We start from the raw sequence: 18,215 nt of genomic DNA, 5'->3' as shown, positions 1-18,215 counted from the left end.
CTTATTTCTTCCACTGTATGTTCTTGCCTCCTTTGTGATAGATTAGTTGATCATAGGTGCTTAGGTTTATTTCTGGTCTTTCTAGCCTGTTCCATTGATTTATATTTATGTTTTGGTGCCAGTCTCACACTGTTTAAATGTCCATAGCTTTATAGTATAGTCTGAAGTGAGAGAGCCTGATTCCTCCAATTTGGTTTTTCTTCTCAATATTGCTTTGGCTATTCAGGGTCTTTCGTGCTTCCACACATTTCAAAATATTTTGTTCTAGTTCTGTGAAGAATGTCGTTGGTAATTTGATAGGGGTTGCATTGAATCTGTAGATTGCCTTGGGTAGCATAGTCATTTTGACAATATTCATTCTTCCAGTCCAAGAACATGGTATATATTTCCATACCTTTGTGTCATCTTTCATTTCTTTCATCAGTGTCAGAGTTTTCAGAGTACAGGTCTTTTGTCTCTTTAGGTAGGTTTATTCCTGGGTATTTTTGATACAGTCATAAATGGGATGGTTTCTCTAATTTCTCTTTCTGATCTTTCATTGTTAGTATATAGAAAAGCAGTCAGTTTCTGTGTATTAATGTTGTATCCTGCAACTACCAAATTCATTGATGAGCTCTAACAGTTTTCTGGTATTGTCTTTAGGATTTTCTAGGTATGGTATCATGTTATATGCAAATAGTGATAGTTTTACTTCTTCCTTTCCAGTTTGGATTTCTTTTATTTATTTTTCTTCTCTAATTGTTGTGGCTAGGACTTACAAAACTAAGTTGAATTACAGTGGTGAAAGTGGACACCCTTGTCTTGTTCCTGATCTTAATGGAAATACTTTCAGTTTTTCATCAATTGAGAATGATGTTAGCTGTCGGTTTGTCATGTTATGGCTTTTATTATGTTGAGGTCATTTCCCTCTATGCCCACTCTCTGAAGAGTTTTTATCAGGAATGGGAGTAGAATTTTGTTGAAAGCTTTTTCTGCATCTGTTAAGATATCATATGGATTTTATTTTTCAGTTTTTTGATGTGGTGTATCACATTGATAGATTTGTGGATGTTGAATAATCTCTGTATCCCTGGGATAAATCCCACTTAATGATGGCATATGATCTTTTTAATATATATTTAGATGTGGTTTGCTAATATTTTGTTGAGTATTTTTGCGTCTATGTTCATCAGTGATATTGGTCTGTAGTTTTCTTTTTTGTGATATCATTTCTTTTTTTGTGGTGTCAGGGTGATGGTGGCTTCATGGAGTGTGCTTGGGAGTGTTCATTCCTGTACAGTTTTTGGAAAAGTTTCGGCAGAATAGGTATTTAACTCTTCTCTGAATTTTTGATAGAAATTCACCTTCACAGACATCAGGTCCTGGACTTTTGTTTTTTGGAAGTTTTGTCGCATTTTCAATTTCAGTCCTTGTGTTTTTTTTGTTGTTGTTGATTTCTAGTCTCATAGCATTGTGGTCAGAGAAAATGCTAGAAATAATTTGTTTTTGTTTTTTTTTTTTTTTAATTTACCAAGGCTTGATCTGTGGCACAAGATGTGATCTATCCTGGAGAGTGTTGCATGTGCACTTGAGGAAAATGTATATTCTGCTTCTTGGGGTGGAATGTCCTATAAATATCAGTTAAGTCTATGTGGACTAGTATGTCATTTAAAGCCTTTGTTTCCTTGTTTGCTTTATGCTGGATGATCTGTCTGTCATATAAGTGGAATGTTAAAATTTTCCCCCCATTGTTGAGTTGTGGTGGATTTCTCCTTTCATGGCTGTTAGCAATTGTTTTATATATTGTGGTGCTTCTATATTTAGTACATATATATTCATCATCTTCTTGGATTGATCCCATTGATCATCTTCTTGGATTGATCCCATTGATCATTTTGTAGTGTTCTTTGTCTCTTGTGACCTTTATTTTAAAGTTATTTTGTCTGATATGTGGATTGCCACTCCCTCTTTTCTTTGATTTTGGAATGGATTAACAATGAGAACCTGCTGTTTAGCACTGAGAACTATATCTCGATACTTACAATGCAGCATGACAATGGGAGAAAAAATTATGTATACATGTATGTGTAACTGGATTCCCATGCTGTACAGTGGGAAAAAAAAAAGTGTGTTGGGGGAAATAACAATAAAAAATAAATTTTAAAAAAAGATGTAATAATACTTCTACTTCTCTACATCTCTACATCTTCTTCCTTTTTATAAGATAATCATTAGTCTCATTTTATGGAGCACACTGTTTTAATACTGCCAATCTATCATAATCAATTTAATCTATTTTGATGTGTAATTTTCACTTGGGAATTGCCAAATTTATTTCATATGACATCGGTTTGTTCCTAATCACTATGACATTTTAAATTTATTTATTTATTTATTTTTGTCTTTTTAGGGCAGCACCCATGGCACATGGAGGTTCCAAGGTAAGGAAGGGTTGAATCAGAGCTGTAGCCACCAGCGTATGCCACAGCAATGCCAGATCTGAGGTGCATCTGCAGCCTGCACCACAGTTCATGGCAATGCCGGATACTTAACACACTGAATGAGATCAGGGATTGAACCTGTGTCCTCATGGAAACTAGTTAGACACATTTCCACTGAGCCACAATGGGAACGCCCATTTTTTATTTTAAATGCAATTGCAATGGGAGCACTTTTATAGAGATTAGTGTGATATAAGATCTTAATATTTCGTCATTGAAATATAGGAGAAAAAAACAATTTGGAATACATGAAAGTGAAAACATGATGTTAGACATGTAACAGTTTTGCAATTAATTTTCATATTGTAGAAGTGGTTCAAGTGTTATTTCATAATTATTAACAATTATTTTGACAAGAAACATCTGCTTAAATATTAAAAAGTTAAGCTGAATTTCTATTGACTTCATAAGATTTGAGTATATGTATCAGGGTGAGAGAAGAGAGAGCTTCTTTTAGAGCCTTGAGGAAGAGGGTAATAATCCACAATATTTTTTGTTGCTTTTTAACTAAATTGTGTTGATTGGTTCCATTGAACTGTTGAATTGAAATAAATCTTAGGATTTACTAAAAATGCAGGGTCATTTGGACAGATTTATTCATAGAGATTTCATAAAGAAAAAAAGAAACATTGAAAAATCTTAAGAAATCGGTCAAAATATATGATTATTTCATCAAAATTGTGAAGTTAAAAAAGTTAAAAAAAAACTGAAATGAGATCACTAAATCAAATAATCAAGATTAAAAGTGGGAGTTTTACACTGAAGCCATGAATGCTGGAACTTCTTAACTAAGAACATTGATCTTATCTCTGGCCTGAAGTTAAAGTTTAAAAGGAATTAGGCCAGAATTAATTCTTGGAAGAGGAGGGAGTCCAGAAACCCGTAATTAAAATGGAAAGTGGTATTTTAATTTGGATCCTCCCCAAAATAAACCCAGTGACTTGGAATTGAGTCTGGTAGTTTATTCATTAGATCAAGATCTCATAACAATGGTAATTAGAAAGTCAAGAGAGTCAAAGCAGCCAGAAAAGTGTTAGATGAGTTTAGTGTGAGAGCTGTTCTCCAGTAATGCTGTATTCTCAACTTGATGTTCTGGCCTACTAATGTAATAAGTATTTCAGATGGTCTGTATTTATTCAGATTTTCAATTTTTTTTTTTTTTTTTTTTTTCTTTTTAGGGCCGTACCTGTGGCATATGGAAGTTCCCAGACTAGGGGTCAAATTGGAGCTATAGCTGCCGCCCTATGCCACAGCCATAGTAATGTGGCATCCAAGCCATATCTGCAACCTACACCACAGCTTATGTCAACACTGGCTCCCCAACCCACTGTGCAAGGCCAGGGATCAAACCCACATCCTCATGGATACTAGTTGGATTTGTTTCCACTGCTCCAAAACAGGAGCTCCCGCTTCTTAATTTTTGACACACAAAAAAGTGAGGAGTCTATATCTGAAAGACAAAAAGCACACCAGAGGAGTTTTGTGAGTTTATTGTTTTTATAATGAATTCAGTTTCTCAACCTGAACTCATCTTAGGCAGCATCAACTTGAGATTTTTGTAGCTTAAGATGTCAAAGCACAGACCTCTGGGTTGACAGGTCAGTTAGAGATTTAGGAGAGAGACGAACATCAGAAGCAAGTAAACTATAGAAGACTGAGTGGTAAAATATAAAAATAAATTTAGCCCAAATCCTTGGCTGATTACTAAACTTAACAGGCAATGATAAGAATCTCAAGGAGGCCCCTGCCAAAATGTCAATCTCAAGAAACTGAAAGAACTGAGAAGATACTTGAGCTCATGGACACTATATGAAAGAGAGTTTGCTGTATGAGTCTAAGGAGGATTAATTACCTGGTAGATATAATAAAATCAGCAATAGAGGAAAGGACATAACAGTGCGCAGCACAACGCTATTTTAGCATTTTACTGTATTGTCCAGTTCTGGTGGCCATGAAAATATACCTTTCAAGTTTACTGCTGTGAAGAAAATAGTTGACTGATAGCCCCTGCTGCCATTCCACTAGATACACCAGTATATCACACAGCTGCCTTTTTCTCTCTGGGCTGCTCTCAGCCAGTACTTGAGAATTACAGGGATACTAATGAAGGTCCTTACCTGTGAAAAGTGGAATTCCCCAATGGGTATCTTTTCTTAAGGACCCTTTGTCAGCCTAGCCAAAACAAACTGAAGATCACACCTCAGTCTTAGACTCTTAGCACACAATTCACTTTTTTTCAGATTTCGAATGTCAGACGTGTATGCATTCTGAGTGTTCCCAATACACACTTTTGCTCTATCCCTCTCTCCATTTTTCTTTTATAGGAATTTGATAACTAAATCTCATGTATAACCAAATGGATCTGGATGTCTGTTTCTCAGAGGACCTAAAAATATGGTACCTTGTATGGTCTGAGAATTCAGGTGGTATGATGGGGCCTTGGGATTGGCTCAATTACTGCCTTGAAAAATTATATCACCGTAGTGGTATGTTGAGCACAGCTCTATTGCTGATCTCACTAAAAAACATACTGATAAGGAGGAACACTCTTGGAGCTGTGATTACTCAAAAAAGATGGGGTTGAGAAAGCAATCTATACAATGACAAACAAGTTGGCTGGTTATTTCTTAGTTGAAATTGATACACTTCAGAGTGGTAATGGGAAACTAAGGATCATTTAGGAACACATAAGGCTAATTATGAGAGTGAGAGGGTATCTTTGGTAGCTTACAAAAAGCCATGGGTGGAAAAGTTCATTCTAATTATAGTGGGAGGAACTGAAAAGCCTAAAAGGGCTATAGCTTGTGAATATTAGAAAAGGGAAAATATTAAAATGCTATATTATAAGTAATAAGTAATTATAAATAATAAGCCTACCACCATATATACTTCAGCAAATATTTACACTAAAAATGAATAATTTAAAAGAACAAAGAAAAATATCTGCTTAAAATATGCATTTATTCCAAAGGAGTGGGACTAAAAACTGATGATATTTTTGATAAGAACAGCAACGAAAAAATAGGATGAGGAAATATTACTATAACATCTTTAAATGAAGAAACAGCAATAGTAACAATTGCCAACCTCAAATGCCATAGTCAATGAAATTATCTTTCAGAAATGTAGGCTAAATGTAGAAACTTTTATAGTGACATTAAAATAATTGGTCATTGGAAGTTCTTGTACTAAAAGGGCTACTAAAAAGTGTATTATATCACATTCTTCAGAGGGAAAATGACCCAGGTGAAAGAATAGAATTATAGGAAGGCCTGAAAAGAAAAAGGAAGAGTAAATATGTTGGTAACTGTACTGGTTTTGGTTTAGGCTTAGTAATTTATATTTTTTCTCAGAAATTTCCCAAGTTCATCACAATTATTATTTTATTTTCTCAATGTGAGTTACAGAATAACAGAATACAGTTTTCTGTGGTTCATTGGTGATTATATTACCTTAGGCAGACAATTTTGTTTTGGGGAAATTAGTCAAAGTCTTTCACTCCTTTGCGAATTCTACCATTTTATCTGGCATCCTTAGCATTTCCCAAATTTTTGGTTTCTACAATTTCATGATGAGGTATCTAGTGGGTATTTCTTTTTATTTATTCTGCGCATGATTTCTTGTGATTGTAGAATTTTCTGATTTTTCCTTTTTTTGAAAAAAATCTCATCCATTAATTCTTCAAATCTGCTGTTCTTCTATTCTCTCTCTTTTCCCGCTGGGCCTCAGATTAAACAAATATTAGATGTTCCTATTTCACTTAGTTTACTCCCTCCTCTGTATTTTTCATCTTTTTTTTTTTTATTACTCCAAGTAAGATTATGGAAAATTTACTTGGACCTCAAATTAGTTGTCTTTCTGTTTATGTCTAGTTTGTAATCAAAACCAGGAGGAATGCAGGATTTGATTTTAGTTACTGGATTTTTTTTTTTTTTTTTTTTTTTTTTTTGTGCTAGGAATTCTTTAGTTCTTTTTCAGATAGAATATATGATTTTATAATCTACTTTTCCCAGATATATTTTCAAGCTTGTCTCTTTTTTAAAAAAAATATATAATGGATCAGTAACTGGTCATTCCAAAATCTCACATTTTTGTGAATTGGTTTTAATTGTGTTTTGTTTCTTTGCTTCTCAGGCATGGTATCCTGTGTGCCTGGGTTTCACTGGGTGTGTACTAGATTATTTATTTATTTATTTACTTACTTACTTACTTACTTACTTTTTAGGGCTGCACCCACAGCATATGGAAGTTCCCAGGCTAGGGGTTGATTCAGAGCTACAGCTGCTGGCCTATACCACAGCCATGGCAACGCAGGATCCAAGCAACATCTGTGACCTCCACCACAGCTCACAGCAGTGCTGAATTCCTGACCCACTTAGCAAGGCCAGGGATCAAACCTGCATCCTCATGGGTACTAGTCAGATTTGTTTCCACTGCGCCACAATGGGAACTCCTAGATAGAGAATTTAAAGCTTTATTTTTAGGAACAATTTTAAACATAGACTGATATTAACTTTCTATAATTATACCTTATTCACTTCTGTGCAAATGGCAGAGGACCTAGGGGACAAGGACACTCTTAGTCCATGTTCTAGGCTTGAGGTAGCCTATATTGCCCAGGTGGCATTAAGCTAGGCAGAATGTCCTCAAGTGTACTGTTTTACTTCTGTAACATCCTCAGTATGAAGGTATAGCTATATGGGATCCTAGATTAAAATGGAGAATGTTAGACTCTTCTCTTCAGGTAAGCAGCTCTGCACACTGATGCTGTTCCCTGCTTCTCTATACAATCTGAAGCTCAATCTTCTAGATCGACTTTTTCAGAAATGAAAAATACTCAATGCAAAAACTACGTTATACTAGATATGTCTATGATTTCTCCCCCTTTCCTAGAATTTGGCTTAGTAACCATTTACTGTTTAGTTAACATTTCATGTATATATTTGAGTTAATATTTTACTTAATTTTATTCCTATTTTTTATGTCCTTAGCAGAGAGATTGGTCTTAAGCACTAGCCCACTATTACCAGAATTGAAATTTTAAGTTTCATGATATTTTGATGCTTTTATGAAGTGTGTCATTACATTAAACTAATTAAACAATTAGTAGATTAATATAAAACCCTTCTTTAGTCATATCAGTCAGATCATATTTTTAATGGAATACATAAAAAAGAAAAGAGAGTTCCCATCATGGCTCAGGGGACTAAGAACCTGGCTAGTATTTATGAGGACATGAGTTAGATCCCTGGCCTTGCTCATTGTGTTAAATATCCAGTGTTGCCATGAACTGTGGTGTGGGTCACAGATGCAGCTCAGATTCCACATTGCTGTGGATGTGGGGTAAGGCAGCACCTGCAGTTCTGATTTGACTCCTACCCCGGGAGCTTACATATGGCCACAGGTGTGGCCCTAAAAAGCAAAAAATGGAGAAAAAGGAAAGCATTATTATTTTTTGTGCCCATCTTTGTTTTGAGCTACACATTTAGCTTAACCATTGACTGTTTAACACTATGTTAAATGCATTAAGACTTAGGCATATAAAAAAAAAGAATGGCAGCAGATATATCTCAAACACACTATCTTCATGCCCCACACATTATCAAACACAATTGGAAAATTTTAAAAAGTTCTTTGGTGATATACACTAAATCGTTATGATATTCATGGATGTAAATAACCTTGTGTGTAGAAACCATTCCTGATAACATTCGTGTTATTCACTCTTTCATAGATGTTAATTATCATGACAAGAAAATTCAGAGGGGAATAAACAAGATGTAAACCCTCTTAAGCAGTGAAGCCACAGCTTTTCTCAGTTTGCTTAATCACAGAGCAGCACCACAATCTACAAAGCGAGCTATTGAATACATTGTTGAGAGTAACATTTGTTTTTGTGTTCTGAACAACTTCGATCAGAGAAAATGGCATCTTTTCTATCTCAACTTTCTGTCTTCCATTTTGTGCTTCTTAAATTATTCATAAATGAAATAAGTTTTCTGCATTAATAATGTATAAGTACATCAAGAACTATGTAAGATAAAATGTAAGTGGTAAAAGAATCAGTTTTGGCAGCTTTTATGATACTCATTCATCTAGTATTTTCTATTATTAATCATTATGCCATCTTTGGTAGGATTCATGCTCAGGGACAGAGGTTTCCCATTGACATGCTGGACTGTTGTATTTTGATAAAAAGATGCATTTTTTTTCTTTACTGTAAGATGCTTGCCAAAGAGCAAGTAGAGATCTTTTGTTTTGTTTTGTTTGTTTTGAGTGTTACTACAAAAAAAAAAAAAAATACCTTCAAAAAATTAGGCAGGATTTTTTTTTTAGTTCTCTCTTTCACTCGTGTATTAAATACCTTGCATGATAAAATACTTTCAGCTGGGATGAATTTCGATAATGGGAAAATAGTATCTTCTGCAAAATAATTTTATTCCTACATACTTTACTCATACCTTTACTCAGAATGATGCATGCAGAGGGATACGGTCTCTCAAATTTTCCATTGATTTTTTTTCATGACAATGCAAAATTTCATTTAAAGCTTTTAAAATTAAATATTTTAACCTTTCAAAGGTTAATATTTGATTCCAATAATCAAATATTAGATAAATAATAAATATTGACTGACTTTAGGGAGATTGTCAGTTATCCCTGGTAGAAACTATCAGCTGGTTCTGAGTGGTTTACTAATATAACGTCTTGCACTCTGAGAAGCAATTTCAGTGCTTTATTTTTAACCAGAGAACTTGAAAATTTAAATAGGTCTTAAATATATTCTGGTAAAGTACTTCATATGTAGGTATGGAAAGTGAACACCAAAAGAATCAATTATGTTATCACTATTCTAACATTTATTTATAATAGCATCCTGTTATTCTGAGTTTACCTTATGCCATATTGACTGTTACTATATCCTTCATAGTCAGTAAGCATTATTCTTTAATCAGCCAGTACTTAATTAGCAGAATAACCAAGAACACTGCCCTTCTCTTCCTTGTAATATAAGCAGATCATAGAACATGACAGTAACCCTGATCAACTTAACCACCATTATGAAAATCAGATGCTACAAACTGATATTGTTCCACTAATAAGATTTATTTGTCCTTCATGTGTTGAAAGTAAGATTAGCTTGTCAAAAGAAAGTTAAAATTTTGAGGGGCTGAAGTGAAAGCAGAGATTTGCTAATTTTCATGATGTTATAGGTATACAGTGGTAAGTATAAAGCAGCAGTGATGATGTAAGCATTCCATTTGCCACAATTCTCACTGCTCCATATCTTCTTGCAATCATCTGACTTTTCTCATTTACAGAGAGAGCCTGCCAGCTCTCTGAAGGAGTTTCAAGTTTTAACCCCTAGAATGTCTAAAACATAAGGAAAGTGAAAATGTGAAATCTGAGGAAAGAATGCAACATGTACTGTGTGTCTGAGTCCAACATCCTGCTGAGGTACTTTCACGGTTATTCTGTCATATGCTTTACTCAGAAGTTCTGGGTGCAGTTGACATTTTCATATTTTATACCTATAACATTTTCCTATTTTCTTACTTAAAAAAATACAAAAATTAGATGCATTCTTTATATTTTCAAATCACCTAAAATACTCCTCTTTTCTCATAGGCTTTTCTCCGGATTGCTGACATACATACTATTAATGAACACATGAAAATATATGTGTTGTATGTATTTATCATAACTTAGTTGTATGTTTAACCAACCACAATATAGTAATATTCAACAGTCACTTATATTTCTTTGAAATTTTTTATTTGATATCTTTTTTTTCTATTTGCTATTTGTATAAATGTATTTCAAGATAGAAGACAATTACCTAAGGCATAACTTCACCAAATATTGTGTTATAGAATATAATGTGGAAAAATGAAGAAATTCTGTATACAATTTTACGTAAACTTTGTGGCCGATCCTCTTAAATCGCTGTTTGGTTAGTCATTATTTATTTGCCTCTCTTACCACCAGCTGAAATGGTTGACAACACCTGGTCACCTGGAGTCCTGTGTTCAGACACAGGAACAAATGTAGGCTACTCTTACTATGTTACTCTTTTTGTAAAGAAAACTACCTTAGTTATTGCTCATCCCTCACTGGTAAAAATGCAGAACTACAATATTTACCTTTAGCTGGCATGCCCACATGTCTAGAAAGAAAGTGATTGCTTTAGTCATTTGTCATGGAATATAAGGAGTTCATTTTCATCAAAATACTCATAGTCTGACTTTTAGGTCAGGCACTCATGCTTCATCCAACAAACTATGACAAATAGAGCAGTACACATGGTAAATCTCAGTGACCTATATATAATAAATTTCACTTAAGAAAACAGGAAAAAAACAAATTGTTGGCAATATATTTATTATGGTGTATTTCAGTGTTATATTTTTGTCTCAAAAAATAGATGTTTGATGTGCATGTGTACATTACCAATATAAAAGTCCTTTATATTGTTATCAATCATGTGATCTTTTTATAAAATACTACCGCTATTACTTATGCTACCACTAAACCTACTTTTAAAGGAGTTCTTCTTATATATTTTTTAACATTTTTAAATATCTTCATTAGCCATATGTTAATGCCTCTTGAGAGATGAAATGGAATATATATCTAGGATTTATAGATTTTATTTTGTGTTTTGCCTTTTTGTATAAATCTAGTTCATCCATAGAGCTGGATATATATACATCATATTTATATCCAATATTGTTTTTTCTTTGTATTTTGGTTTAATATTTAATTTTTGCTCTTTTTTATTTAAATTATATTTCATTCCTATATTTTTTCTCTCTGATAATTTGAGTTTTACAATCAATGTCTTATATTATGTAGATTAAAGTTTATAGTGAAAGAAAATAAAATTATATTGATGATGTTAAAAATGATTTACTTTGACTCCCACATGTGTAAAATATATAGTGTAAATAAGAGCATATGATAATGTATTTAAATCTGCCTTCACTGTTTGACCCAATTTTCTTTACTTTTGTTGACATAGAATATGGAACATGTCTTAGTTCAGTTTGCACTGAAATACTATAGGCTAAGTGGCTTAAACAACAGAAATTTATTTCTCACAATTATGGCAGCTAGGAAGTCTGAGATGAGGGACCCAACATGGTTGGGTTTCTGATGAGGGTTCTGTTATTGGTTTATAGACAGTAGCTTTCTTGTTGTATCTTCATATGGAAGAGAGAGCAAGCCGTTTTCTTCATCTTCTTATAAGGCACTGGTCCATCCCAGAGTCTCCACCCACATGACATCATCTAATCCCAAGTACCTCCCAAAGGCCCCACATCCAGATACCAGCATATTGAGGACTGGGGCTTCAGCATATACATTGGGGGGACACAAATATTCAGTCCATAATGGAATATTAGATACATACTTTTAAATTTAATTTTTATTATTTACTATATTTTATTTATTATACTATGTATTCATATATAGTAAAGCAGAATATGTAAACATGTATGTGTATATGTATCATATATTAATACTTATTTTTAAAATATACTTCTTACAATGAATAGAATTATATTTGCTATAAAAAAGAGTAACTATGTGATATGTAATAATTATAATTATTAGCCATCTCATTACATATTTTAATGCCTGCATAATATATTATGGATTAATTATAATATGATTTAACAACCAAATATTATAAATGACATGATAACTATAATCCTAATGGATATATTTAAATTTATTATTCACCTCTCCAGTTGATTTCTCTATCAGTAATTTAAATTTTTAACAATTAAATAAGTGTGGTTAAGACACTAAGTTCATACTGAAAAATTGTCTTCAGACATATTGTTCCATTTCTGTTTCTAAAAATATTTTATATAAATTTCACTATTATTTGCTAATGTAAATTTTTAAAAACTAAAATTTGATAAAATTTGATAAAATGTGGAGTATGATTATGCTTAGGGTACCATATTTTAGGAAGATATTGAACATTTGAAATATTCATTTTTTGAAAATTCTTGTTATATTTTGCTAGAATTATTCTATAGGAGTCACACTTGTTTTATCTATTTTGGAAGTCTATATTTATACCGTGAATATTGCTACTTCAATTGACATAATCATTATTCAAAATTGTGTTATCTTCTGAATTTGTCTTATGGTAAAATTTGATGATAAACATTTAAAATTATGTTTTCTACATATCAGTATTTTTATTTGTGATTTTTAGTCATATTTAATTTGGGGTATCATTTTTATCCCAAATAATACCAATGCATTTGCTACAGTGCCTCTCTTTTGTTACATTCTTAGAAAATAATGAGTCATAATCTGAAAGATCATATTATATATGTTAAATAAAATTTATTTTACTTCTCAATAATTAAAATGAGTGAATCATTTATGATATAATTTAACCAAAGTGTCTGCTATATCTTAGATATTAGATTCCTGTGTACTCTGTTTGATATTATTTCATTTGACCAGTTATATTTCATTGTCTAAATGAATTAGTATCATGCTATTTCAAACTTTATAACTTTTTAATTTGTGATAGATGCTATGGAGAATTTCCATTTTTATTACTCCTTCAATAATCTTGGTATGTACTTGTTTCATATTGTATTTTTTATATTAATATATAAGCAATTAAGTGAAAATACTATAGTATGAAAATTAAAAGCTTCTCTTAATCTGCCAATAATTCTTCAGAAATAATGTGTATGCTTACACAAGATCTATGAACAAGACAGAAGATGTAAATGAACAAAACTAAAATCAATAACAAAAACCTAATTTAACATTCCACAAAAGTTTATCTATATCTTCTTTTTTCACTTATGGGTATCTAATATTTTTAACTTTGAGTACAATGTTATGCATGGTGTAATGTTTTCTGGGTAAAACAAATAGTTTGGGACATTGTTAAATCAATTTAGCATTTGTCATAAGTTTCAAGTATAATTACAAAATCACACTTGGCTTTCAGATACATCTACTTATTTATCTCATATATTAATATTTGTTAATAACTATTTCCCTCCATCTCTCCCTCTCCTACCTCTTCCCTTTTCCTACCCTTTTTCTATCCCTCCTTCCCTCTCTCCCTCCTTACCTATTTAACGGAAACATTCTGAGAATATTGTTTTCCACACAACTAATTACTGAAATAAGTATTTCAAAAAGCAGTGACTAACTAATAAAAAATTCATCAACAATTTGCATTTGATAATGCTGCTTAACAGAGCAGGATGTTTGCTGTCCAGATTTTGTCTGAAAGTCCAAACAAGCATCTAAATTATAACTTTGTGACATCTGCTTCCTCTAGGGGGCTATTTGTATGGACTTTGACAGATGTGAGAACTGCAAAGAGTGGTGGTAACAAATGAGACAACTAATAGGGCTGTCTTAAAAAATGCAGACAGTCTGAGTTTATTGAAATGAGCTCCAGACTGAGACTGGGATGACATGCACCTGTTCCTCCAAACTATTGTTCTGGAAAGAGATAATGACTTTATAATTATTATTTTCTGTCATGTAAAATGTGAAAATGATCAAATCACCAACAGGATATTATAATATCACGGTAGCATTTTCCTGAAGTTGTCTTCTGTTTGTGCAAAATCATGACGAACTTTATCGTCTAGTGACTGTTCAGTGCAAGAATGAAATGGATTAGGCTTATCTATTTGTGTATGCAGATGATTATTACAAATGGCAGAAATAATTCTGTAAACTAAAGTTCCATAATTATACACCAGAATACAAGGGGACAGTCTTGATGCAACTTTAATATCTCATAAATGGCAAACCTGTTAAATATCCTCTAAATAGACAATCAAATATACTGAAGAATTAAAAGAAAACAATTGTCATTATGAATTCATAAGGCCAGGACTGAAATAAGTTTAGACTCTTATTTTAAATAGATTTGTGAATTTATAGTTAAGGTTTAAAAAAAAATAGCCCTTTTTTTGTGTTCTTGGGTTTAAACATATCTGTAAATATTGTTGATACTCTACTCGTGAAGAGTTAGAGTAGATGTGAATGCATCAGTGGTTAGAATGTGGTAAAAGTGGTGCTGCATGATTTCTGAGACTAGGTTAGAAAAGAACATGTCGTTTCTGCTGACTTCTCTTGGAACACATCTCTGGGCCCCACCAGATGTAGTGTAAGAATTTCAGTTACACTGAGGCTGCCAGGCTAAGGAGCCCATGTAAAGTAAGTTGCCCTAGGAGATTCAGCTATTCCCAAGTGTTTGCGTCTTCTTAACCCAGGGACCAGGCATGTGAGTGAGGAATTGGGTGTCTCACTCAGTGACTGGGTGACTCCAGCCACTGTCTGAATGAGAAACTGACCAATGACTGATTAGTTGAATCTCATCATCCTGTACAGATCAATAAATATGTAGAACACTAAATATATTAAAGTGTTTAGATCACTAATTCTACTATGGTATTTAAATAAACAAAAGCTTAACTCACCTTGTACTTTGTAAAATATTTTTTGAAGAGCTATAATTTGCTTTATTTAAGCATAGAATGCAAAGTTAAATGCTTGCAAAGAGCCAGATTTATTCACAAAATCTGTATTCTCTGTGAGTTAAGAGATCTTGAATCTAGTCTTTTAGTAAGTATGTGTCATAAGACTTTGATTTTTCTGTCTCAGTCTGGGCTATCTGGATTGAAATGTGCATCAACCCACATTATGGCTGATCATTGTTTTGGTAACTATATTAAGGATTTCTTACAGATATAAAATAGATCTTAACAATATTGTTCCCAGAATGTATGTCTATTTTATTCTCCTTACTCCTTCACTTATGAACTGCCCAGGGTGCCTTCTGTGTTGATCTATTGTTTACGATTAAAGTTTTTCAAGGGAATCAATTGTTTAGGGCAAGAATGTACAGGTAGCCATGTTCTGATTGCAGGGCAGATAGAGTCATATAGTAGGTAGAGACTACAGTGCACAAGATATTATCCAGCTCAAATGTCAGAGTGCTGTTCTTCAACAGTCTAAATTTATAGCAACAAAAAAGCAAATCAGTGGTTGCTTGGGGATAAGAGAAAAGATTTACAAAAAAGAAAAGAGTGGGGGGTAATTTCTATGTTTCTTATATTGATTGTGGGGATGGTTATATGGAGCTATTCTATTCCTATGTCAAATTGTGCACTTTTAATGTGTCAGCTATGTCTTAATTAAGATTTTTTTTTTTTGTCTTTTTGCTATTTCTTTGGGCCACTTCCGTAGCATATGGAGGTTCCCAGGCTAGGGGTCGAATCAGAGCTGTAGCCACTGGCCTATGCCAGAGCCACAGCAACGTGGGATCCGAACCGCGTCTGCCCTACACCACAGCTCACAGCAACGCCGGATCGTTAACCCACTGAGCAAGAGTGGGGACCGAACCCGCAACCTCATGGTTCCTAGTTGGATTCGTTAACCACTGTGCCACGATGGGAACTCCAAGATTTTTTTTTTAATTTATTATTTTGTATTTTGAGGGCTGCACCTGCAGTATATAGAGGTTCTCAGGCTAGGTGTTGAATCAGAGCTGCAGCTGCTGGCCTACACCACAGCCACAGCAATGCCAGATCTGAGCCTTGTCTGCAAACTACACCACAGCTCATGGCAACGCTGGATCCTTAACCCACTGAGCAATGCCAGGGGTCGAACCCACAACCTCATGGTTCCTAGTCGGATTTGTTAACCACTGAGCCACGACAGGAACTCCAAGATATTAATAGAACCAGTATGTAACTGGGAATCTGAGTCTAGAAAAAATACTAAATAATAAAGAAGTTAGAAAAGTAGAAATAGAAGATCAAAATAAAATTTAACAAACCTAAACCAGTGAAATGACACATGTTGATAATTATATTAAACATGATTATCTAAATATGTGTATTAAATAGGTCCATTAAAAGTCAAAGATCACCTGGAGTTCCAGTTGTGGCTCAGCGGTAATGAACCCGACTAGGATCCATGAGGATGTGGGTTCAATCCCTGGCCTCTCTCAGTGGGTTTAGGATCTGACATTGCCATGAGCTGTGGTGTAGGTCACAGATGTGGCTCAGATCCCATATTGTTGTGGCTGTGGCATAGGCCAGCAGCAGCAGCTCCAGTTTGACTGCTAGCCTCCGAACTTCCATATAAGTCAGAGATCAACAGAACTGATGAGAAAGCAAGGCACAACTACAAAGGTACACTTGAAATATTTAAATTTATATAAGTTCATAGGAAAACAATAGAAAAGCACATGCCATAAAAGCACCATACCCAAAAATTAATTAATGAACATAAATTGGAAGACCAAAATTATGTTTTGAAAATAAAACATAATAAAATATAGTTGCAACCAGGCTGTAGACGATAAATTCTAAAACCAAGACCAGAATACAATGACTATAACATTTTAAAAAATGTGTATTACACTTCATCATAATTAAATACTTCTTTATGAAAATAAAGGAAAAAGTATGTACCATTTTTTTTTGTCAATAATGACACCACAGACTGGGAGAACAAATTGCAAAACATATATCTCACAAAGGACTCATATCCTGAATATGTACAATATGACAACAACTTCGACAAAGATAATAAACAACCCTATTAAAAGATGGGAAGGCTTTGGAGACAACAGAAGGATAGTATGCAAACAATCAATAAGCACATAAAAAGGTGTTGAACATCATTACCCATTAAAGATATGCAAATTAAAACCATATTAAGATAAACTGCAAATTCATCAGAAAGGGGAGCAGAGAATTCAGATTTGTGTGGAAGAAAGAATAGTATAATCACTAAAGGAAAAGACTGGCAGTTTCTCATAAAATTTCAACTACCGGATGATCCAGCAATTCCAACTACATATTTAATCAAGAGAAATGAAAGCATCTACTCAAAAAGATTACACAGGAATGTTCACAACAGCTTATTTATAATAGATAAAACTTGGAAATGTCTCAAGTTTACATTCACAAAAAAATTGAACTTTTAAAAAATGTCATATTTGGAGTTCCCGTTGTGACACAGAGGAAACAAATTTGACCAGTATCCATGAGGATGCATGTTCAATCAGCCTCACTCAGTGGGTTGGTGTTGCTGTGAGCTGTGGTATAGGTTCCCTTTGATCCCTCATTGCAGTGTCTGTGGTAGGCTGGCAGCTGTAGTTCTGATTCAACCCCTAGTCTGGGAACTTCCATATGCCACAGGTGTGGCCCTAAAAAAAGCAAAAAAAAGAGGCATATCCATCATTGGAATATTACTCAGAGAGAAAAAGGATACACAACAACATGGGTGAATTTCAACATTATTTTGCTGAGTTAAAAAACCATTTCACAGTATAGTGCATAATGTAATGTATGTAATGCATAACATATAATCATATAATCATTCTGTAATACTATTTATAAAAAGGTATATAACAAGAATTAATCTATTGTTAAAAAAATTAAAGAACTTTTAATCTTTAAAAGTTGGTAAAGATGGAATAGGGAAAGTCGTGAAGAAACTTTGCAGGATAATGGGAATTTGATAGCTTAATAGGAATCTGGGCTGCACATGTGTATGCATTTTAAAAACTCATTGAATGATTAATTTAAAAATAGTATGTGCATTTTACTTCAAAAATATAAACAAATACTGAACTATATATAGCACAATTGCTGGAAGAATCTAAGTGGTGAGGATATGGTTATTTACTGCCTAATTCTTTGAACTTTTCTGTTC

General features: G+C 33.4%; 1 long non-coding RNA gene across 1 annotated transcript in view; it reads right to left on the bottom strand.

The window, feature by feature from the left end:
* LOC146400825 (uncharacterized) overlaps nucleotides 1-6,777 on the bottom strand; it is a 36,308-nt gene extending 29,531 nt beyond the window's left edge. Inside the window, exon 1 of the long non-coding RNA XR_014813769.1 lies at nucleotides 6,699-6,777. This is a non-coding gene — a long non-coding RNA (uncharacterized LOC146400825). The remainder of the gene's footprint in view (nucleotides 1-6,698) is intronic.
* Between the last annotated feature and the right edge of the window lie 11,438 nt (nucleotides 6,778-18,215).

Source organism: Sus scrofa, chromosome 8 (genome assembly GCF_054392235.1).
Source record: "Sus scrofa isolate SSC_HxYL_T2T_F1_AM1 chromosome 8, Sscrofa_HxYL_maternal_Yorkshire_Landrace_v2.0, whole genome shotgun sequence".
Lineage (NCBI taxonomy): Eukaryota > Metazoa > Chordata > Mammalia > Artiodactyla > Suidae > Sus > Sus scrofa.
The sequence above is the reverse complement of the archived record's forward strand: the minus strand, read 5'-3'. Positions and strand labels throughout refer to the sequence as shown.